Source organism: Agrilus planipennis, unplaced genomic scaffold (assembly GCF_000699045.2).
Source record: "Agrilus planipennis isolate EAB-ADULT unplaced genomic scaffold, Apla_2.0 scaffold19, whole genome shotgun sequence".
NCBI classification, from domain to species: Eukaryota; Metazoa; Arthropoda; class Insecta; order Coleoptera; family Buprestidae; genus Agrilus; species Agrilus planipennis.
The window spans coordinates 799,369-823,526 of NW_020438954.1; the positions used below are offsets into that span (position 1 = coordinate 799,369).

Sequence of the window (24,158 nt, forward strand, 5' to 3'; positions counted from 1 at the left end):
CGCCTTTCGTCACTCTAATCGATGTGGACTGTCCAAATCCATCAGCATCGGAGATGGAACGATCTGAGAAGAAGCTCGCCTTTCGTCACTCTAATCGATGTGGACTGTCCAAATCCATCAGCATCGGAGATGGAACGATCTGAGAAGAAGCTCGCCTTTCGTCACTCTAATCGATGTGGACTGTCCAAATCCATCAGCATCGGAGATGGAACGATCTGAGAAGAAGCTCGCCTTTCGTCACTCTAATCGATGTGGACTGTCCAAATCCATCAGCATCGGAGATGGAACGATCTGAGAAGAAGCTCGCCTTTCGTCACTCTAATCGATGTGGACTGTCCAAATCCATCAGCATCGGAGATGGAACGATCTGAGAAGAAGCTCGCCTTTCGTCACTCTAATCGATGTGGACTGTCCAAATCCATCAGCATCGGAGATGGAACGATCTGAGAAGAAGCTCGCCTTTCGTCACTCTAATCGATGTGGACTGTCCAAATCCATCAGCATCGGAGATGGAACGATCTGAGAAGAAGCTCGCCTTTCGTCACTCTAATCGATGTGGACTGTCCAAATCCATCAGCATCGGAGATGGAACGATCTGAGAAGAAGCTCGCCTTTCGTCACTCTAATCGATGTGGACTGTCCAAATCCATCAGCATCGGAGATGGAACGATCTGAGAAGAAGCTCGCCTTTCGTCACTCTAATCGATGTGGACTGTCCAAATCCATCAGCATCGGAGATGGAACGATCTGAGAAGAAGCTCGCCTTTCGTCACTCTAATCGATGTGGACTGTCCAAATCCATCAGCATCGGAGATGGAACGATCTGAGAAGAAGCTCGCCTTTCGTCACTCTAATCGATGTGGACTGTCCAAATCCATCAGCATCGGAGATGGAACGATCTGAGAAGAAGCTCGCCTTTCGTCACTCTAATCGATGTGGACTGTCCAAATCCATCAGCATCGGAGATGGAACGATCTGAGAAGAAGCTCGCCTTTCGTCACTCTAATCGATGTGGACTGTCCAAATCCATCAGCATCGGAGATGGAACGATCTGAGAAGAAGCTCGCCTTTCGTCACTCTAATCGATGTGGACTGTCCAAATCCATCAGCATCGGAGATGGAACGATCTGAGAAGAAGCTCGCCTTTCGTCACTCTAATCGATGTGGACTGTCCAAATCCATCAGCATCGGAGATGGAACGATCTGAGAAGAAGCTCGCCTTTCGTCACTCTAATCGATGTGGACTGTCCAAATCCATCAGCATCGGAGATGGAACGATCTGAGAAGAAGCTCGCCTTTCGTCACTCTAATCGATGTGGACTGTCCAAATCCATCAGCATCGGAGATGGAACGATCTGAGAAGAAGCTCGCCTTTCGTCACTCTAATCGATGTGGACTGTCCAAATCCATCAGCATCGGAGATGGAACGATCTGAGAAGAAGCTCGCCTTTCGTCACTCTAATCGATGTGGACTGTCCAAATCCATCAGCATCGGAGATGGAACGATCTGAGAAGAAGCTCGCCTTTCGTCACTCTAATCGATGTGGACTGTCCAAATCCATCAGCATCGGAGATGGAACGATCTGAGAAGAAGCTCGCCTTTCGTCACTCTAATCGATGTGGACTGTCCAAATCCATCAGCATCGGAGATGGAACGATCTGAGAAGAAGCTCGCCTTTCGTCACTCTAATCGATGTGGACTGTCCAAATCCATCAGCATCGGAGATGGAACGATCTGAGAAGAAGCTCGCCTTTCGTCACTCTAATCGATGTGGACTGTCCAAATCCATCAGCATCGGAGATGGAACGATCTGAGAAGAAGCTCGCCTTTCGTCACTCTAATCGATGTGGACTGTCCAAATCCATCAGCATCGGAGATGGAACGATCTGAGAAGAAGCTCGCCTTTCGTCACTCTAATCGATGTGGACTGTCCAAATCCATCAGCATCGGAGATGGAACGATCTGAGAAGAAGCTCGCCTTTCGTCACTCTAATCGATGTGGACTGTCCAAATCCATCAGCATCGGAGATGGAACGATCTGAGAAGAAGCTCGCCTTTCGTCACTCTAATCGATGTGGACTGTCCAAATCCATCAGCATCGGAGATGGAACGATCTGAGAAGAAGCTCGCCTTTCGTCACTCTAATCGATGTGGACTGTCCAAATCCATCAGCATCGGAGATGGAACGATCTGAGAAGAAGCTCGCCTTTCGTCACTCTAATCGATGTGGACTGTCCAAATCCATCAGCATCGGAGATGGAACGATCTGAGAAGAAGCTCGCCTTTCGTCACTCTAATCGATGTGGACTGTCCAAATCCATCAGCATCGGAGATGGAACGATCTGAGAAGAAGCTCGCCTTTCGTCACTCTAATCGATGTGGACTGTCCAAATCCATCAGCATCGGAGATGGAACGATCTGAGAAGAAGCTCGCCTTTCGTCACTCTAATCGATGTGGACTGTCCAAATCCATCAGCATCGGAGATGGAACGATCTGAGAAGAAGCTCGCCTTTCGTCACTCTAATCGATGTGGACTGTCCAAATCCATCAGCATCGGAGATGGAACGATCTGAGAAGAAGCTCGCCTTTCGTCACTCTAATCGATGTGGACTGTCCAAATCCATCAGCATCGGAGATGGAACGATCTGAGAAGAAGCTCGCCTTTCGTCACTCTAATCGATGTGGACTGTCCAAATCCATCAGCATCGGAGATGGAACGATCTGAGAAGAAGCTCGCCTTTCGTCACTCTAATCGATGTGGACTGTCCAAATCCATCAGCATCGGAGATGGAACGATCTGAGAAGAAGCTCGCCTTTCGTCACTCTAATCGATGTGGACTGTCCAAATCCATCAGCATCGGAGATGGAACGATCTGAGAAGAAGCTCGCCTTTCGTCACTCTAATCGATGTGGACTGTCCAAATCCATCAGCATCGGAGATGGAACGATCTGAGAAGAAGCTCGCCTTTCGTCACTCTAATCGATGTGGACTGTCCAAATCCATCAGCATCGGAGATGGAACGATCTGAGAAGAAGCTCGCCTTTCGTCACTCTAATCGATGTGGACTGTCCAAATCCATCAGCATCGGAGATGGAACGATCTGAGAAGAAGCTCGCCTTTCGTCACTCTAATCGATGTGGACTGTCCAAATCCATCAGCATCGGAGATGGAACGATCTGAGAAGAAGCTCGCCTTTCGTCACTCTAATCGATGTGGACTGTCCAAATCCATCAGCATCGGAGATGGAACGATCTGAGAAGAAGCTCGCCTTTCGTCACTCTAATCGATGTGGACTGTCCAAATCCATCAGCATCGGAGATGGAACGATCTGAGAAGAAGCTCGCCTTTCGTCACTCTAATCGATGTGGACTGTCCAAATCCATCAGCATCGGAGATGGAACGATCTGAGAAGAAGCTCGCCTTTCGTCACTCTAATCGATGTGGACTGTCCAAATCCATCAGCATCGGAGATGGAACGATCTGAGAAGAAGCTCGCCTTTCGTCACTCTAATCGATGTGGACTGTCCAAATCCATCAGCATCGGAGATGGAACGATCTGAGAAGAAGCTCGCCTTTCGTCACTCTAATCGATGTGGACTGTCCAAATCCATCAGCATCGGAGATGGAACGATCTGAGAAGAAGCTCGCCTTTCGTCACTCTAATCGATGTGGACTGTCCAAATCCATCAGCATCGGAGATGGAACGATCTGAGAAGAAGCTCGCCTTTCGTCACTCTAATCGATGTGGACTGTCCAAATCCATCAGCATCGGAGATGGAACGATCTGAGAAGAAGCTCGCCTTTCGTCACTCTAATCGATGTGGACTGTCCAAATCCATCAGCATCGGAGATGGAACGATCTGAGAAGAAGCTCGCCTTTCGTCACTCTAATCGATGTGGACTGTCCAAATCCATCAGCATCGGAGATGGAACGATCTGAGAAGAAGCTCGCCTTTCGTCACTCTAATCGATGTGGACTGTCCAAATCCATCAGCATCGGAGATGGAACGATCTGAGAAGAAGCTCGCCTTTCGTCACTCTAATCGATGTGGACTGTCCAAATCCATCAGCATCGGAGATGGAACGATCTGAGAAGAAGCTCGCCTTTCGTCACTCTAATCGATGTGGACTGTCCAAATCCATCAGCATCGGAGATGGAACGATCTGAGAAGAAGCTCGCCTTTCGTCACTCTAATCGATGTGGACTGTCCAAATCCATCAGCATCGGAGATGGAACGATCTGAGAAGAAGCTCGCCTTTCGTCACTCTAATCGATGTGGACTGTCCAAATCCATCAGCATCGGAGATGGAACGATCTGAGAAGAAGCTCGCCTTTCGTCACTCTAATCGATGTGGACTGTCCAAATCCATCAGCATCGGAGATGGAACGATCTGAGAAGAAGCTCGCCTTTCGTCACTCTAATCGATGTGGACTGTCCAAATCCATCAGCATCGGAGATGGAACGATCTGAGAAGAAGCTCGCCTTTCGTCACTCTAATCGATGTGGACTGTCCAAATCCATCAGCATCGGAGATGGAACGATCTGAGAAGAAGCTCGCCTTTCGTCACTCTAATCGATGTGGACTGTCCAAATCCATCAGCATCGGAGATGGAACGATCTGAGAAGAAGCTCGCCTTTCGTCACTCTAATCGATGTGGACTGTCCAAATCCATCAGCATCGGAGATGGAACGATCTGAGAAGAAGCTCGCCTTTCGTCACTCTAATCGATGTGGACTGTCCAAATCCATCAGCATCGGAGATGGAACGATCTGAGAAGAAGCTCGCCTTTCGTCACTCTAATCGATGTGGACTGTCCAAATCCATCAGCATCGGAGATGGAACGATCTGAGAAGAAGCTCGCCTTTCGTCACTCTAATCGATGTGGACTGTCCAAATCCATCAGCATCGGAGATGGAACGATCTGAGAAGAAGCTCGCCTTTCGTCACTCTAATCGATGTGGACTGTCCAAATCCATCAGCATCGGAGATGGAACGATCTGAGAAGAAGCTCGCCTTTCGTCACTCTAATCGATGTGGACTGTCCAAATCCATCAGCATCGGAGATGGAACGATCTGAGAAGAAGCTCGCCTTTCGTCACTCTAATCGATGTGGACTGTCCAAATCCATCAGCATCGGAGATGGAACGATCTGAGAAGAAGCTCGCCTTTCGTCACTCTAATCGATGTGGACTGTCCAAATCCATCAGCATCGGAGATGGAACGATCTGAGAAGAAGCTCGCCTTTCGTCACTCTAATCGATGTGGACTGTCCAAATCCATCAGCATCGGAGATGGAACGATCTGAGAAGAAGCTCGCCTTTCGTCACTCTAATCGATGTGGACTGTCCAAATCCATCAGCATCGGAGATGGAACGATCTGAGAAGAAGCTCGCCTTTCGTCACTCTAATCGATGTGGACTGTCCAAATCCATCAGCATCGGAGATGGAACGATCTGAGAAGAAGCTCGCCTTTCGTCACTCTAATCGATGTGGACTGTCCAAATCCATCAGCATCGGAGATGGAACGATCTGAGAAGAAGCTCGCCTTTCGTCACTCTAATCGATGTGGACTGTCCAAATCCATCAGCATCGGAGATGGAACGATCTGAGAAGAAGCTCGCCTTTCGTCACTCTAATCGATGTGGACTGTCCAAATCCATCAGCATCGGAGATGGAACGATCTGAGAAGAAGCTCGCCTTTCGTCACTCTAATCGATGTGGACTGTCCAAATCCATCAGCATCGGAGATGGAACGATCTGAGAAGAAGCTCGCCTTTCGTCACTCTAATCGATGTGGACTGTCCAAATCCATCAGCATCGGAGATGGAACGATCTGAGAAGAAGCTCGCCTTTCGTCACTCTAATCGATGTGGACTGTCCAAATCCATCAGCATCGGAGATGGAACGATCTGAGAAGAAGCTCGCCTTTCGTCACTCTAATCGATGTGGACTGTCCAAATCCATCAGCATCGGAGATGGAACGATCTGAGAAGAAGCTCGCCTTTCGTCACTCTAATCGATGTGGACTGTCCAAATCCATCAGCATCGGAGATGGAACGATCTGAGAAGAAGCTCGCCTTTCGTCACTCTAATCGATGTGGACTGTCCAAATCCATCAGCATCGGAGATGGAACGATCTGAGAAGAAGCTCGCCTTTCGTCACTCTAATCGATGTGGACTGTCCAAATCCATCAGCATCGGAGATGGAACGATCTGAGAAGAAGCTCGCCTTTCGTCACTCTAATCGATGTGGACTGTCCAAATCCATCAGCATCGGAGATGGAACGATCTGAGAAGAAGCTCGCCTTTCGTCACTCTAATCGATGTGGACTGTCCAAATCCATCAGCATCGGAGATGGAACGATCTGAGAAGAAGCTCGCCTTTCGTCACTCTAATCGATGTGGACTGTCCAAATCCATCAGCATCGGAGATGGAACGATCTGAGAAGAAGCTCGCCTTTCGTCACTCTAATCGATGTGGACTGTCCAAATCCATCAGCATCGGAGATGGAACGATCTGAGAAGAAGCTCGCCTTTCGTCACTCTAATCGATGTGGACTGTCCAAATCCATCAGCATCGGAGATGGAACGATCTGAGAAGAAGCTCGCCTTTCGTCACTCTAATCGATGTGGACTGTCCAAATCCATCAGCATCGGAGATGGAAGGACTTGTGAAGATGCTCACCACTCGTGACTCTAATCCATATGGACTGTCTACATCCATCAGCATCGAAAATGGAAGAACCTATGAAGAAATTCACCACTCATGACTCTTATCGATGTGGACTGTCCACATCCATCAGCATGGCAGATGGAAGAACTTGTGAAGAAACTCACCACTTGTAACTCTAATCGATGAGGACTGTCCACATCCATCATCATGGGAGATGGAAGAACTTATGAAGAAACTCACCACTCGTGACTCTAATCGATGTGGACTGTCCACATTCATAAGCTTGGGAGATGGAAGGACCTACGAAGAGGAACGTCATTCTTGCTAGCGAAACATTAAGAAGCAACTCCAATCTAGGATGGTCTTATGACCTGAATCAGAACAGAACAGGAAGCACTAACGCTGATACAATTAGAACTTCCCTTAGGATAAGACTGAATGCTTTTGCATGCACAAAAGGCCTGTATCGTCGGCAAACCACTAGCATAAGGTGAATTCCATTTACAATTTCCCGTTGGATATCAGTCAGCTTCAACAGCTTTTTAGGAAGTAGTGTATAGGTAACGGCGATCATACAAACCTATATCGTACTATCTATCTATGGGAATTCGAAGCTTTCGCTACTATATGTATAACCGCGTAGCTGGTGAGTGTATTTATTAGTGAAAACAAATGGCACCGTAAATCTTTCCGTTTCAAAATGACAATCTGCGTGTGTGTCTGTGTATGTGTAAAGTATTGTGCGCTGCTCCTTTCCGCGCTCCTGACAGTGAATCCGATCGTTTCACGATGAAAACGACGACACATTCCATCGGTCGGCCAGTCGTCAGGAGAACACGGAGCAGAAGGGAGAAGTCGAGAATGAAAGAAAGAGAAGATGTCGAAGAAAAGGAGTTTGGTACACAAAAATGAAGAAGCCCTCTCTTCTCATGGCGTATAGGTGCACGTTAGTATAGAAGGGAAGGCATCATCGGGAGCAACAGCGACGACGTCGTCCGCGAGCTTTCGTCGTTTGTTTTGTTTTGCTTGGCCTATGGCCGGCAAGTCAGCGACCTCTGTGAGAACGAATCCCGTACCAGTTTATGCGAGAGAGATGCTGAGCGGTATCGCGACTGGCGGCGAAAAGAGACGCCGATCACGCGGCGCTTTAGATAGACGAGGAAGTCAGAACAAAAGCAGACACGAGACAGTAAACCTGAGCAAAGCGATCGAACTCTCAACGACGCGACGCGACCGACGAAAGCGAGAAAAGAATAAAAGAATTCAGAAGGAGATCGCTTGCCTCTCGCTTTGCGCTCGCTCTCATATTATTTTGCCTGCTGCTCTACTCTCATACGATTCTCATGAGACTAAGTTAACATACATACAGGTAGCTGAAGGAGAAGATAGTTATTTATATGTATACAATCACATAGGACACTTCTATTTACATACATATGGACCTGTAGTGGAAATGGTTTTCGAAAATAAACAAAAACGAAAATAAGGTATTTGCTGCCAGTGAGCTTTGATCTCCATTGGAATCCTTAAAATTGAGTACCTGAGACAAGAGCTCAGAGGCTCCAATCAAAGGACGAAGGCTTTCTTGATTCTGAACAAATGTAAAAAACCTCTTTTATCATTTTAATCTTCTGAAGTATCCTGAAAATAATGTCTTCATACAGTGGACAAAGATTAGAAATGAGGAGGTATAAGAATGAGTAAGTGAACAGAGGGCGCTATGAAAGTCAATAATAAATAGGGTAGGAAGGTTGGTAGAACATTATCTCAGGCTTGAACGGCTGGCTAGAGATATATTAGAAGCAGAAACAGGAGTTAAACAGGAGTAGAGATAGATCTTGATCAGATGAACGCTCACAAATAGTTAAGGATGGTGGGATGTTCTAATTTCAGGGAAATGCAAAGATTAATTCAGGAGATATGCGATGGGACACATCTGCAGCTAGAAGTATCAAGTATTGTCAAGTTATGGACAAAATCCATCGTCATCTACCGTTCTGATATTCGTCTAATAAAAATGTTGAAAGGGCATTTGACGTTCAAGTCATTTTTTAAAAATGAAAATGCATTTTTTTCTACTACTACGTATCCGAACATGTTACTGTAAAGATTTCCCATATCCCTGATGACGCTGCTCAACTTTTAGACAATAAGTCCTATAGACTTGTAGAAAAATACATGATCGAATTGAGACCATTAGGGTGGTGCTGTGTTACCCTAATTAATTAATCAGGATTTGTTTCGTCAATTGGTCAATAACCTTTGTAAATGGTCGCCGGTCGCCGGGCATGATTCAGAAGAAGCGGTTCATTTGTTGGCCACAAGAATGCAGCAAGAACAATTACACTTTCTGGAAAAAATGTCGGCCTGCCTGTCTGTTACGCCTTGGAGACGCGATATAACGATATGTATGTAAGATACGAGCATGTACCAACAAACATGTATGATACACGAAGAAGACGGCAGCGTATGTATGGACATCCACACTTCAAGATAATAACTGTTACTGAAACAGTTGAAGTTTAAGTACGTGAATATTACGAGAATTAGTTTTTTTCAAAGGATTAGTGTAGAAGGTTGATAAGTCATCATGTGTCGTAAATGGAAACGTCTAAATGGTATTGTAATGTTCGTGAGTTTTACAAATTAGCTTTTAAGAANCTGGCGTACTGTCAACACACCTTCTCCATACACATCAGTCAATTTCTTTCTGGCTTGAACAGCATTTTTACCCTTTCTGTAGTAAAACAGTAAGATATGTCGAAAATGCTGCTTATCGCTCTCCATATTTAAAAGGGCACCAACCAAAAACTACTACGTAGAATTAATTGGAATATTTCACACACAAGCCTTGCTATATGAGCTCTCAGAGCATATAAAAATTATACGGCTTAAATGTGAAGTTGGGTGCAAAAGAATACAATTAAATCCTCTGTCGGGAAAAAACGAAATGACTTTCCGAACAACCCAATAGTAGCAGCAAAGTAGATATCCAGCAAGGAGATGCAGAGGTAACCTTCAATAAAATGGAAGTGTTTTTGAGAGAAGAGTGTAGAATTAACATAAATAAAAATAAATCGAACATATTGGTGTGCAAGGAAGGTAAAAATAAGGTTACGTTAATTGAAAAACTAGAGACTAATAACTAGAAGTAGTCGAATTTTGATATCTAGGAAGTCAGATATGTCAACATGAAAATATGGAAGAGACGACGAGCAAAGGATAGCACGAGGTCAAAATCACTTTAGTGCTCATTATAAGGTCAGGTCGACTCAATTCGACCCGCGGTATTCTTTGTTTTACATATACATATTTCTATTGTTTGTTTAATCCTGAACTATCCGACTTCCTCGCTTTCTTTCTGTTTTTATATCGTTTTGTCTATTATTATCCTTAAAGTTAAAGCGAGGACTCATGCGTTCTCCTATTTCATCTAAATCCACATTGGTGTTCTCCTAATAATTCTTCTGCCCTTTTTCCAACCTTCTCTGCACGATTCTAGTTACGATTTTTGACGCATGCGAGATTAAGATAATTGCTCTTTTTCGGATTTATTGATATCATCGTTCCCATATTCCGCTTATAGTCCATCGCAAAGGACTTCCCCGTCTCGTATATGTGGCTATTTAGCTCCGACATACGATCTCTAACCTGTTGGCTTGCATTCATTAAGATTTTCCGCCTGTACCCCATGTATACCTGGTGTCTTATTATGAAGTCTTTAACCCTTCCTTCATTATGCTCCTGAACGATCAACGCGAAAAGTACAGAAACAGAGAATGCTATGGAAGTCGATGAGGAGAACGAGAGATATAATGCAAAGAAACAGGAATAAAGAAGGATAAAGGAAGACCTAGACTATATTACTGTTAGCATTGGTGCAGGATAAGGAGATGCGTGTCCAATCAGTCCTCGCACTGAAATGAACATTTTGTACTGATGCGCTAACCAACCCAGATTCCTTGTAGATCAATTTTTGGACAACGGTTACAAAATCCATGTGTTGCAAATACAAAAAGTATTATAACTATTCAAAGGTACATGTTAAAGACGTAAATGCAATCTCCAAAAAAATAAATACACTTCTTTATATAACTAATTTATTGACCCATTGATGAAAGCTTTTGGGATACTTTCCGTTAGCACAAAATTCTGAAATTGGTTGGGCATGATGGAGGATCAAAGAGCAGAAGTAAAAGAAGAAGTCCGAAGATCATTCATTTCTATCACTCTATTTTGAATTATCACGAAACCATCTTATCGTTTTTATACATAGAGTGCTTAAGTAACTACATAATTACGAAAATAATTCTGGTGGCGCCCATGTAGATATATGCAAGTATATATTGCTTTTATAATTGTAAAGGCAACTTGCGGTGTTTTCTGTGTATAGATACGTAAAATATATGTAGTGAAGAACATTTATGGTATGTATCGGTATCAATATGAAAAGCACAGCAGGTATAAAAAAGAGATGAAGAACATGGTTCATAAATTCGACTGATCGTGTTCATTTAAATATCGGCCTGTTTGTTGGCGGTTTACGATGGCGATCGGCCATTTCAGTCGGGTAATTTGCAGGATTATATCTCCGACTGTATATGTAAAACACCGCTTTCTTGATATGTGATACTACATACGCCGCATTTATAGCTTCCCAATACACTCGCGATAGCGTACTCACTCTGCACTTGCTAGGTATCTGTAGCTCTCAATGTTATGACGAATATCTACGTATTGTAAAATTATTGTAGATTCATTGATGTCGTAGTCTGAGCGAACTAATCCAAAAGTTGTAAGAAAAATTCAATCTCAACTATAATTGGCAAGTGTTTTCTTTATAGCTTTGCTTTTGATAAAGATATTGATGGAAAATGGAAACATAATTCTATCAGTACTAAAACAATAAAATCCATCAACTTTATTCCATATTTCGACAACTCCATTCCTTGTTAAACTGATAGTCTCTGCGACAAAGAAGATGTTATAAACTCGAGATGGGCCAGGTACCCGGTGTGAATCCGGTATCCGGAACATCCTTAAGGATCCGGCCGGGTGCCAGATAATAACGCCAAATACTCGGCAGTGGCAGATAAGTTGTAGAAAATGTCAGTCTCAACTGTAATTGGCAAGTGCTTTCTTTATAGCTTTGCTTTTGATAAAGATATTGATGGAAAATGGTAACGNAGAAAAGCGCCCGCGGCTAGTCGGCGAATCGATAAGCCGCTCACACACACGTATGCCCGATCGCACACAATCACGCTCGTGGTCGCTACAGTATACTGAAGAGGGGTAGACGTTTTATGTAGGAAAGTGGGAAAAACCTTCGAAAATTGAAATACATTGGTACTTACACGTATGTAGAAACGGGCTATCCAACAAGAAAATGTATATTCCTATAATATAACTTCCTTCAACACTTCTTTGAATCATCTCACAATCGGTAACTTGGGTATTTAAATTTGTTTCTTTATAAAGAACTCCCCCTTTTGGGTGACCATAAAGGGAGACCATTGCCATATTAGTCAATGGTACGTATTATTCACAAGCGTATTTGTATGAAAACGTTTGTCTTTGATACGTGTTTAGCCAGACGTTCATAAAATTTTCCGTAAGCGTCAGTTTAAATCGGAACAAAATATGTGACGCGTTTGGGTAAACAAACATGTGCTATTAATGATCATGACCTAATCGTTGGATTTTAATCATACATTTAAGTAGGTTGGCATACCGGGGTGTCTTGTGAGACCTTGAAATGTTTTTCCCTGATTTTTCCAGGATCTATGTTTCGGAAAAATACCAAATTATGTGTTTTTACCATTATTTTACGCAGCAACATTTGATCAACTGTTACCCATCATGCCTGCAACACATGAAAATTTAAAATTTTCCAAGATTTCTGAGGAAAACTACGAACGTTAAAAACCCAAAAACAATTGGCGAAACGCCGGACCTGGTTTTTAAAATAAATAAATTATTTATCCCTTATTGTGCTTCTGATATAACATCTGGAATTAAAGGAAGAATTGGATGTCATGGTAAAGAAAAATTTCAATTTTTCCTGACCTGAACCAACAGATAAAGTTCGACTTACAATTTTATTGTACAGTACATATTATAATATGTCACAGTTACGGCATTTTTTAGAATAGTTTATAAATTACCTAATTGGAGAGTAACAATATAGATCTAAATTGATCAAATTTGTAAAATTAAAACAATAATATTGGTATATATTGGAGAAGTCGCTGGTATCGATATCTATTAGGAAGTTGGATAAATTTGGTTGGAAAGAAACAGGAAAAAGAAATTATTTCTGCGTTCGCTATCGGTTTATTTAGAAATTTGTTTAAGATTGCTAAAGTGTATATTTGGATCACGGTTCCAAAGATATTGGGACTTAGCGGAAATGGAGAAATTGGAAGTGCTTAAGGTATGACGTTATAGATAAAAAGGGGTACAAATGAGAAGGCAGTAAGAGGAGCAGATCAAAGAGCGTTATGGAAGCCAGTAAAGAAAACGAGAGATAGGATGAGCCATGGGGGTCTATTTAGAGATACAGTAGTAGAATCAGAAGCAGGAATATGGAGAGGAAGATAAAGCCTTAGATTAAGCTACTGTTCACAGGTATATAGAAATGTTTGAAGCTCACATTTCTGGGAAATGCAAAAATTAACTCTGTAGTACTACATGTTGATGGAAATTGGGACCTAGCGGTAATGGAGAAATTGGAAGTGCTTAAGGTATGACGTTATAGATAAAAAGGGGTACAAATGAGGAGGCAGTAAGAGGAGGGCGTTTAGAAGCCAGTAAAGAAAACGAGAAATAGGATGAGCCATGGGGGGGGGCTATTTCGGGATACAGTAGTATAATCAGAAGCAGGAATATGGAGACGAAGATATAGCCTTAAATTAAGCTACTGTTGACAGGTAGATAGAAATGTCTGAAGCTCACATTTCTGGGAAATTCAAAAATTAACTCTGTAGTACTACATCATGATGGAATTTGGGACCTAGCGGAAATGGAGAAATTGGAAGTGCTTAAGGTATGACGTTATAGATAAAAAGGGGTACAAATGAGGAGGCAGTAAGAGGAGTAGATCAAAGGGCGTTTAGAAGCCAGTAAAGAAAACGAGAAATAGGATGAGCCATGGGGGGGGCTATTTCGGGATACAGTAGTATAATCAGAAGTAGGAGTATGGAGAGGAAGATATTGCCTTGGATTAAGGTACTGTCCACGGGTAGATAGAAATGTTTGAAGCTCACATTTCTGGGAAATGCAAAAATTAACTCTGTAGTACTACATGTTGATGGAAATTGAGACCTAGCGGAAATGGAGAAATTGGAAGTGTTTAAGGTATGACGTTATAGATAAAAAGGGGTACAAATGAGGAGGCAGTAAGAGGAGCAGATCAAAGAGCGTTATGGAAGCCAGTAAAGAAAACGAGAGATAGGATGAGCCAGGAAGATATAGCCTTAGATTAAACTACTGTGGACAGGTAGATAGAAATGTCTGAAGCTCGCATTTCTGGGAAATGCAAAGATTAACTCTGTACTACTACATGTTGATGATAATGATGCTGGATGGACCTACTACCACAACTTATACCAGTTTAATTTTTGGCAAAGGCTCCTCAATGGTCGAAACAATTATTGTTGTTGTCAGTTGAATATACATAGAGGTGCTTGCTGAAGTTTTTCTGTTTCGTGCTCTTGCTTATTTCATTTTTTTTTTAAGCTTTTACAGCTTTCTCAAAACAGAAGTTATGTGTACGTATTAGGTATACACATGCATCTGTGTACCGTAACTGGTTTCTTGTTGCAAAACCCGGTGACATTTTTCGAGAATGGAGAACGTGCATCATATCATATCGTCTCCGCCGACCGAGCGAGCTTGTGTGCTTTTATGTATACGTTTCTCTATGTTGCACATTGCACACTGGAGAAAACTTACCTATATCGAGAACCAAGTCTGAAATTGTTATAGTTTGGAGGAATATTACGAAAGTAAACGTAGATTTCACATGGAGATAACGCATTTCGTGACCAAAGCAAAGCTGATGACCGTTAGTTATTGCTGCCGGTGGTGGTGATGTCAATGCCAGTGCCAGTGCCGATACTGGTGCTTGCTGATGTTGCCCAGTGTGGAGATGATGCTTCAGGTCCTTAGACCCCGGCGACCGAGACCACATCTGACACCATCGCAAACTGTTATTCTTCTTCTAGTCGTTGTCGTCGTTGTTGTTGTTGTTCTCGCCGGTGTTGTTCTCTTGTTGTGGGTTCTCTTTTCTATTTTCCTATTGCCTGTTTACGAACAGGTTATTAAGTAAGGTTTACGACGTGTTCTAATCGAATTTAGTATGGTAGTAGTCAAATGACAAACTAAGAAACGTTGTCGTTTTGGACATACAGTGTAAACTCTTTATAACGTCACTCGATTTAACGACAAACTCCTTAAAACGTCGAAATTGCTCGACTTTGGTTGGTTTACATTGTTTTCTATACAATATTACACTCTATATAGCGTCACGCTCACTCTATTTAACGACAACAATGCGGCATTATTAATCATTAAGCAGTACTTTCTAAGTTGCCGAAATAGATAAGAACTGTAGCTGTGTACGTTGTTGAAGAAGACGATCCTGTCCCTCCACCAAGCATCAAACAAGCACTTCATGCAGCGAAACTATTAAAAAAATACTTTTTATATAATCAAATTGATCCGGCAGTATCTCAAGATATGAGTAAGATACGTAACAAAATACAATTAAAATATTGGAGCAGCAAAAACCATCAGACGAAGATAACAGGCTATACGCAATGTATGAATAATAATTTTCGTGTGCAAAATGTGTACTATATTAGTAAATGCATATTATTATAGAATAGTATAATATCTTTTATTTCTCTCCATTTAACGACCACTCTTTATAACGCCGAAAAATGTTCAGTCCCTCAAGTGTCGTTATATAGAGTTTACGCTGTATTTATATTCCTATGTGAAATTAGATCTTAGGGGAATAATATTCCACAGATAATTTTATCCTTTTTTATCCTCATTTCGCCTGTATCATGGGCTACCACGTATCAATTCCTATAAATCCTAATAGGAGGCTTTCGTCCTACCCTTAAGCTCCACAGTTTCCACATTTTCGTGTAGATCGGAGAGACTGTATAACTCGCCAAATTCCTTCAGGAATAGAGTGTGTATGCAACATTTATGTCCAATTTATTATTTCTTCAATTTCATCGCTCAATATCATACATTCAACACGCTTTATTTTAATTTTGTTAATCGTCCATCATTTTAAAAGACAGTAAAAGTATTTATTATATACAAGTTCAAAACACATTGAAATATTTTATTTAAAAACGTGGAATTTTAAATATCTGTGGTGGAATATCATCCTGTATACACAAAGAGTGTTTTGCGTAGATTGCGAATAATTCACCTTCCAACTTAACATTCCTTACACATAATCGCGTCGTTTGTAAAATTCGTAATGATAATGAAGGCCAACTAAAGACTTAATGAGTCACATTCCCATCCACGGTTAGTGCTAGATAAAAAGAGATATGAGGAATTAATTTGTCGAGAACTCCGAATGAAATGACTAACTGTTCGTGTAAAATATGCGCACATATTAACTAAAAATAAATGGAGTAATTGTTTATATTCACACTACAAGTAAAATTTGTTTGTAACATTTAGCAATAAGAGAGGCAAAAAAATAAATCATTTATAAAATCAACATAAAAAAGGATATGTACTATTATGCAATACATTTTAATTGCTGTAAATTGTTAGAGGTAGGTTAGAATGACATGGACCTTTAAATGCGATATGCAACCAGGGATCGAGATGAATCTCAATCTAAGGTGCTGGCTATGGTTTTAAGTGTTTGTTACTGTGTAACCTAAGGCTAAGATTCATATCATTGTAAATCATCTCTGATAGTTAGAAGACATGCGGGTTAGATGGAGCTGTAACAGGTGCAGCGAATCAGTTCTTTTTACGCTATTTAGTTATTGCTTTGAATCAATTAACGTATATAAAATTTTGAGCATGCCAATTGTAAGATAAAATCAATGTAGAAGTACATATAACACTCCGCTAGATCCTTACGGAAAATGACCCTCTATCAAATTCTTTGAAACTTTGGATTCTGATAGTTCTCGACGTGTAAATCAAAAATCTCAACGGGCGCTAAGTCGTAAGATACAATTATATCTATTATAGGGTACGTATATAGATATATGTATGTTCTTAGAGGTTTAGACCATTGCTTAGCATCCGGGAAGACGCCGGTTCGATTCCGGATCCGTCTGCCTCAGTCCAAGTTTTTCTGTAGTTTCCTTGGATCACTTAGGAAAATGCTAGGGCAGTAATATTCCACAGATAATCTTTCATTCTCTTCTGTCTTCATTTCGTCCGTCTCATCTTTCTCACCCGAACCACCACCCACCCATCCACGATTCCTGAGAGGAGGCTGAAGAGGGCTTTCCGCCTTACCTTCCGGCTTAGTCCGAAGGGATTAGTGGCTGGTGGGGATGAAATACCCAAGGTTTTTTGTATTTTCATATACATTTAAGTTGTATATTCTGTGTTGATGTTTGATTACACCCCTGAGTGCACCAACTTTCTCCATAAGTACAATATAACCTCGGGGTGCACTACACTTTTACAAATTTCATTATCATCCCTGGCCCGATATGCAATGCATATATTCAATACGTATAGCAGGCAGGTATAATTGTACCTTGGAAGTCCTTATGGAAGAGTGCAGCTTTAAAGGATCATAACTCAAATAGGTGAGTTTTTACGACTTAGCGCCCATTGTGACTTGATCTATACGTGGAGAACAACCAGCATCCAAAGTTTTCAAGAGGTTGACATAGGACCATTTTCGGTAATAAGAAGAACACTATTGTTTCATTATTTTCATGGTTCTTTTGATGGTTTTTAGACCGATAAACAAGTGTTCTATAATATTGAAATGCAAATACATTAAGGTACAGGGGGTTTTTTATTAGGTACTTCGGTGGTAAGATTTTTAAGGGGTTGTGGTTCAGTTATAACCTTTCTAAGATAATAATTCGTCTAAAACGTTTATATAAATATAATAGTAGGTACTGTGTAGATTATTATCTTCGTCCACCTTCTTCATCACATCCGTTTAAATTCGAGAAAACAAATTTGTTTACCAAAGGAAGAGAATCTTTCGTTGTATTCAAATATCTAACTATCTCGATCCCCGCGTCTCGTAATAACATGAATGGACCTCAGACATGTTAGGACATGTGTATGCGATTGTGTGTGTGCGTGAACAGCCAACAAGGTGTGCGTCGTTCTCATCTGTTCTGTATTCAAGTTTTTTCTTATTCAGTCCACTCACTATTAAACGATGATAAACAGAGAGAAGGATATTGTTAAGCCTGAACAGTGAGTATAAGGTCAAGAATACGCCCCCTCTCCCCCATGTGTCTGCAACCCTGTCAGACCGTCGCTTCTTACTTATACACAGATGTATATATGAACAACACATTTCAAATTATGTCGAACGGGCGGGAACCCCCCTCGTTCGATTTTGGTTTATTTTTGTCTGTTTGGGGCCGGTTACATGCCGACGTTCAGTTAAAATTATTTCTACAGACAGTTTTCTTCGATCTTTCTTTTCTATGTGACCTTCTATATGTAGACGGATATTATACATATACTACTGCGAGAAATTCGAATCACAATAGAACAATTAATTAAGGAATTAACAAGTTTATTTTCTTTTGCAGCTGTCCAATCGATGACTGAAATCCAGAAATAGCGAAACCTTTTACAGTATAATTGGTGAGTCAATTTATGTTTTATTTTTGTTTGAAAGATACATACGGTACCCCTAATATGTGGATATAATGCTAAGAATGTACAGTGGTGTTAAAACGTGTCACTTATTGGCATAGTTTATCAACTGGAGTTTATAATTAATGATCATCAATTGATGGGGGAGCCTTACTTGATCTTTCAGTAATTGGGGACATGTATGCGCTTGCACATTTAATTCCATTATGGTGCAAAGAAGCATGATTACTACTGCTTACCATGTTAATTAATCGAAGATTATAATGATAAAAATGGTAGTATTACTGTTGTTTGTCATGCCGATGGCTCGGAGTCTATAATGATCCTTTAGTAATAAGAAATACGTATGCATTTGTCTGACATTAACAAACATATCGCTTAAGGCGCCTGTGGTGCATTTTTCATGTCTAAGACTGACAGCCTGCAATGATCCTTTAGTAATGGGGGACATGTATGTGGTTGTCTGTCACAACTAGTTACATTTTTATAACACATATCACTAAAGGCATTTTTGGTGCAAAGAAGCATGATTACTACTGCTTACCATGTCAATAAATCGGAGACTTTAATGATAAAAATGGTATTATTACTGTAGTTTGTCATGCCGATGGTTCGGAGTCTATAATGATCCTTTAGTAATAAGAAATACGTATGCATTTGTCTGACATTAACAAACACATCGCTTAAGGCGCCTGTCGTGCATTTTTCATGTCTAAGACTGACAGCCTACAATGATCCTTCAGTAATAGGGGACATGTATGTTGTTGTCTGTCACAACTAGTTACATTTATATAAGACATATCACTAAAGGCGCTTACGGTGTAAAGAAGCATGACACTACTGTTTTCCATGTCAATAAATCGGAGACTTTAATGATAAAAATGGTATTACTACTGTGGTTTGTCATGTCGATATTTCGCTTAAAACTACCACTTGCATGTCAGTCAATCGGAGTCTATAATGATAAAAATAGTATTTTTACTGTGGTTTGTCATGCCGTTGGTTCGGCATCTATAATGATCCTTCAGTAATGGGAACATGTATGCAATCGCCTAACATAAGAAGTTACATTTACACAGAATATATCGCTTTGGGCGCTTATGGCGTAAAAGAGCATGATCACTGTGGCTTGTCACGTCAATGACACGGAGTCTATAATGATCTTTTGGTAATGGGGGCACGTATGAATTTACTTGTGGTATTTACATGAAACATGTCGTTTAGGGTGCTTATGATACAAAAAGGTATGATTACCCTGTTTTGCCATGTCAGTGGCTAAAAGTTTACAATGATCATCTACAATAAACTTGAACTATCCATTGTCCTCTGCTTGATTATTAGCCCGATAGAGGGGACTAATCAAATAATATCTTGCAGTGTTCTAATAAAGTTGAAGAGATTTTGAAAAACGAAATTGCAACTATGCTATTGCGTACTTTTTAAAACTATCTGCATGATAAAAATGTAGACGTAAGTTTTCTGCTATAATAAAATTGTCTGAAACTGTAATTATCTACTCTCCCTGCTTAATTTATGACTGCGTTTCAACTTTTTCAAAATAGGGCCAACTTACTGTTGGCTGCCATGAACGTAACTGAACAGACTGTGTGCGCAACCCCAAGAGAATTGAGATTCTCTCTTTTATTACTCTGAAGTTACCGAGTTTATATATAGGTCATCGGTTATTAACCCCTAATGTAACGTGTCCGTACCGCCCACCCAATGAGACATAGAGAACTAAAAATTATCTTGATCGAATACATTTTCCTTCTTCTATTATTGATTAAAGTAGGTTCTAGCAGGGACCAAAAATGGCAACAATATAAAATAATTCCACGTAAGCTTTTTAATATTTTTGTTGTAAATATTTCAGTTGCAATTCTCACACTGGTATCTAGTCCTTTGTCCATGATTGTTATTTCTTTCTTAGACGTATTATTTTATGTTTAGCTTTAGGTCTTTTCGTAGTTTGGGGTGTTTTTTTTTTGTTGACGGTATTAGTGCTTTATTCATTGGCAAGACATGCAATTTTAGGGGTGCGTCAAGGTAATAAAGGAAATACCATTTAGCGGGGTTTTTATTGTGTTCTGCAGGTACTCAAAATTGGATTTTGTACAGTATCATCGAGTAAACTTTAGTTTAGTTTAGAAAGATACAGGTCGGACGGAGGAAGCTGGCGAGCGGTCGCGCAGGTACTTGCCCATTTATGACTTATTTGGGTAAGTCACTTGGAACCGATACACAAATAAGCTTTCAGTAGGCGTAAATTATAGTATTAATACAGATAAGACAGTAGCGTACTAGAAAATAATGTAGAAACATAACTTACCAAAAACAAAAAAATGAACCTATTGCTTTTGTTTTATAGTTAGTTTTCACATTCACTGTCATCATGGGAATCTCTATCACTGTCACCAACATCAACAATTAGTTCTTCTGTTTGTTTGTCTGTCTATTACTTGCTCACTGATCCCTATTTTTAAATATTTAATCTACACCCCTGATAGGAATGCTGAAGAAAGAGCCTGCAATCGTTATACCTAAAACTGCCTACTTTTGCCACCGCGCATTAACGCCATTTTCAAATTTCCGCCAGCTACAGCGTCAGGCCTGTATTATATTATGTTTTTCATCTAAAAATACCAATGTAAGGAACATGATAGAAGTTTTAGATGTGCATATTTTGATATCAGATTTGTCTCGAAAATTAAGTTGTATGATTTGTAGAATTCTTCATGTTGGAGAACTTCCACAAACCACAAGAATCAAAGTGGCTACCAGTTCCGCAGCCTGCCTTTTTTTTGCTGTTTCAAAAGACGTAAACTTATAAGACGGCCTTTTCGTTTCGTCATCTAACAAACAACGTATGGGAAAAAATTCTAAAACTAGGATAATATCCAATCCCTCCCTCTCCACCCTTAGCGTTCGACATCATTCATACAGCGATACATATAATAAGAACAGCGGGCTTTAAAGACGGCCTGATGTTATTTTTTTTTCTGTTCAACCTTTCTTGTTGTTTCCTCCTTTTTTTTTCTGACCGGACTTCTTTCGGTTGCAGTCCATTATTAAATATTTTTCGACCCATGCAGTTTATATCTCGATCCGAATTCCACCAACGACTACGTAACGGAACAAAAGAACAGGTAAAATATCCTTTGTGCCTGTCTCAATGTCGAAATGACGCATAAAGGAATAAACGGTCGCAATAAGGTCAACAGGGGTATTTATAAGTACCTGCTTGCCCTTAGTTTAAAGAAATTAAGAATCGACAGCCTCCCGCAATCTTCTGAAGTGCCGGTTGAAAAAGGCTAAGACGCCATAAGCAATTGTGGTTGAGCGAACGTTCGAAATGTGCTCAATCTGTGGCCCACTAGAACTTATTGAATACAATTTTGTGTACAGTTGGAAAAAGTATCATGGAAGTGTTAGCTTTGACTTGTGCAATGGGATTTTTTGCATGTCTAAATGCAGACTTATTAGGGATGAGGACTAATATCAGTAACGTCTTTGGTAACATATTTGATACATAACAAAAGTTTTCATAATGAAAATGATCAAAAAGTATTGTTACGTAATTTTCTTTAACCGAAATTGATCTCCTATTAATATAAATCTACCCGAAAAGAATGGTTAAAAAATATTGCTGGGGCTATCCAGATGGTCAAAATTCACACATCCATGCCCCTAGACAAAAAATTTCAGTCTCTCAGAGTCTTTCAGCGTCTCTCACAGTCTCTCAGTTATTGCCTAGGTGTTTTATGGATCTCTCACAGTCTCTGTATGAGAGACTCGAACGATAAAATTGTTAATTCGGAGATTCGAGTCTCTCGTTCAAAGATTCACGTCTCTCGTTCAGAGACTGGATACGAAATGAGGTTCTCTCTATGAGCGACTCGAGTCTCTCGTTCAGAGACGTTAAACAATTTTTTGACAGTCTCTCTCAGCGACACCAGAGAGACTCGATGAGAGACGGAGACTCGAGTCTCACTTTCAGAGACTCTGAGAGACTGAACATTATCTCGGGTGATTATAATATTCTATAAAAATTACCTCTTCCAGCTTTACACAAAATTGTACGTGTTGATTTTCAATATATTATAACACCATAATTGCTTATGGTGTCTTACCTTTCACCGGGAACAAGAACTTAGAAACTTAAAATATTTATTTCTGGAACAATTTTAGATTATTCGTTTAGTTACGCGCAAGTTTTGGGCTTTCTTCTGTCTGCTTCGGCAGGAATTTGTAAATCAGTGGAAGAATACTTAGAAATGATTCAGTGGTTCCAAAAATTACACATTTTATAGTGTAAATATAATAATTGTGTAGATGTAGGTAAAACGAAAAAGTTGATTAAGTGGGTGATTTTTTATGTAGTTTTTTAAATGTAGTATCCACTGGTTCCGTTGGCGCTGTCATACGTACAGACGATTGAATGTACAAAAGAATTTTAATTGCTTGCTTTTGTACATCATGTAACTACTTCAGTCGTGTTTTTCAAGTGAGCAACCTGAGCAATACGCAATACAGTTCTAAAAGGTTATTCATCTCTATTTACAAATTATCTAACCATTTCTAACTGCGTTGGCACATTGTCGTTTTAATATAAGTAGGAACAAGATCGAGATTGAGAGACAGTTCTTATAGCCAGTTAATTATTTGAAGACCATTTAGAAAACTTTCTCTGAATGGTTAATGAGGACAACAAAGTCATTACGTATTATCCATTTGCTACTGAATGCACAATCCAAACACCTCGTTTTGATATCAAAATAATCCGAAATCAAATGTTTCCAAATTTCCAAAATTAATTTACAATTTGGTGGTTAATTAACGAATCGTTAAAAATTCTTCATTTGCGACGACCAAAATCTCGTTCTGTAAAGTGAAATCCAATATCTGTCGATTTTTATGTTGTATCCTAAAATGTTTGGTTTTCAAGTGTGGTCAGTCTTCGTCTTCGCCCACTACAAATCATCAACTCTCAACGGCGAGCGAGTTGTCGTTTGGCGGTAAATCGAGACTGACGGCTGATTACAAGCCACGGTAGACACCTATCATAGCCTTCTGGATCACCTGCTCGTTTCACTCCTTTCAATGCCACCTTCACACATTTAGACCGGTGCGCGGTGGTGTTGTAGGACAATTCGTTTAACGCGCGTGCCCCGCATTTTTTCATACCATTTGAAAACTGTAATGGAAAAGTGATTTATTAGAAATTAAATACCAAAAAAAATATTTAATTTTTGATTTTTCGTAGTTTTGCAAATAAATTGAAGTGGTTGATTAGATGGGTAATTTTCTAGACGTTTTGTCATCAGTTGTCTGGTACTCCTTGAAGGCTCATTTGAAACTTTATAATTTCTATATAAGACCAAAGGCTTTTACTGCTGGAATCCATAGTAGAATAAAGATTCGGACTATAGGGCCGTGGTGTAAGTGAACTATTCTGTTCACGTTGTCCGGAACAAATAATAATCCGATGGTGCCAGGTCTGGAGAATATGGTGGGTGTAGCATTGTATCCCATTCAAGCTGTAAAAGCTTTTGGCGAGTGACCAAACTTGTGTGAGGTCTCGCGTTGTCTTGGTGAAACACTACACCTTTCCTGTTGATTAGTTCTG

The 24,158-nt window shown here is 40.5% G+C and overlaps 1 long non-coding RNA gene across 2 annotated transcripts in view; it reads left to right on the forward strand.

The window, feature by feature from the left end:
- LOC108743410 overlaps positions 1–18,523 on the forward strand; it is a 175,588-nt gene extending 157,065 nt beyond the window's left edge. For both annotated transcript variants that reach the window (XR_001938821.1, XR_001938819.1), the window contains exon 4: positions 18,466–18,523. This is a non-coding gene — a long non-coding RNA (uncharacterized LOC108743410). The remainder of the gene's footprint in view (positions 1–18,465) is intronic.
- The last annotated feature ends 5,635 nt before the right edge of the window (positions 18,524–24,158 follow it).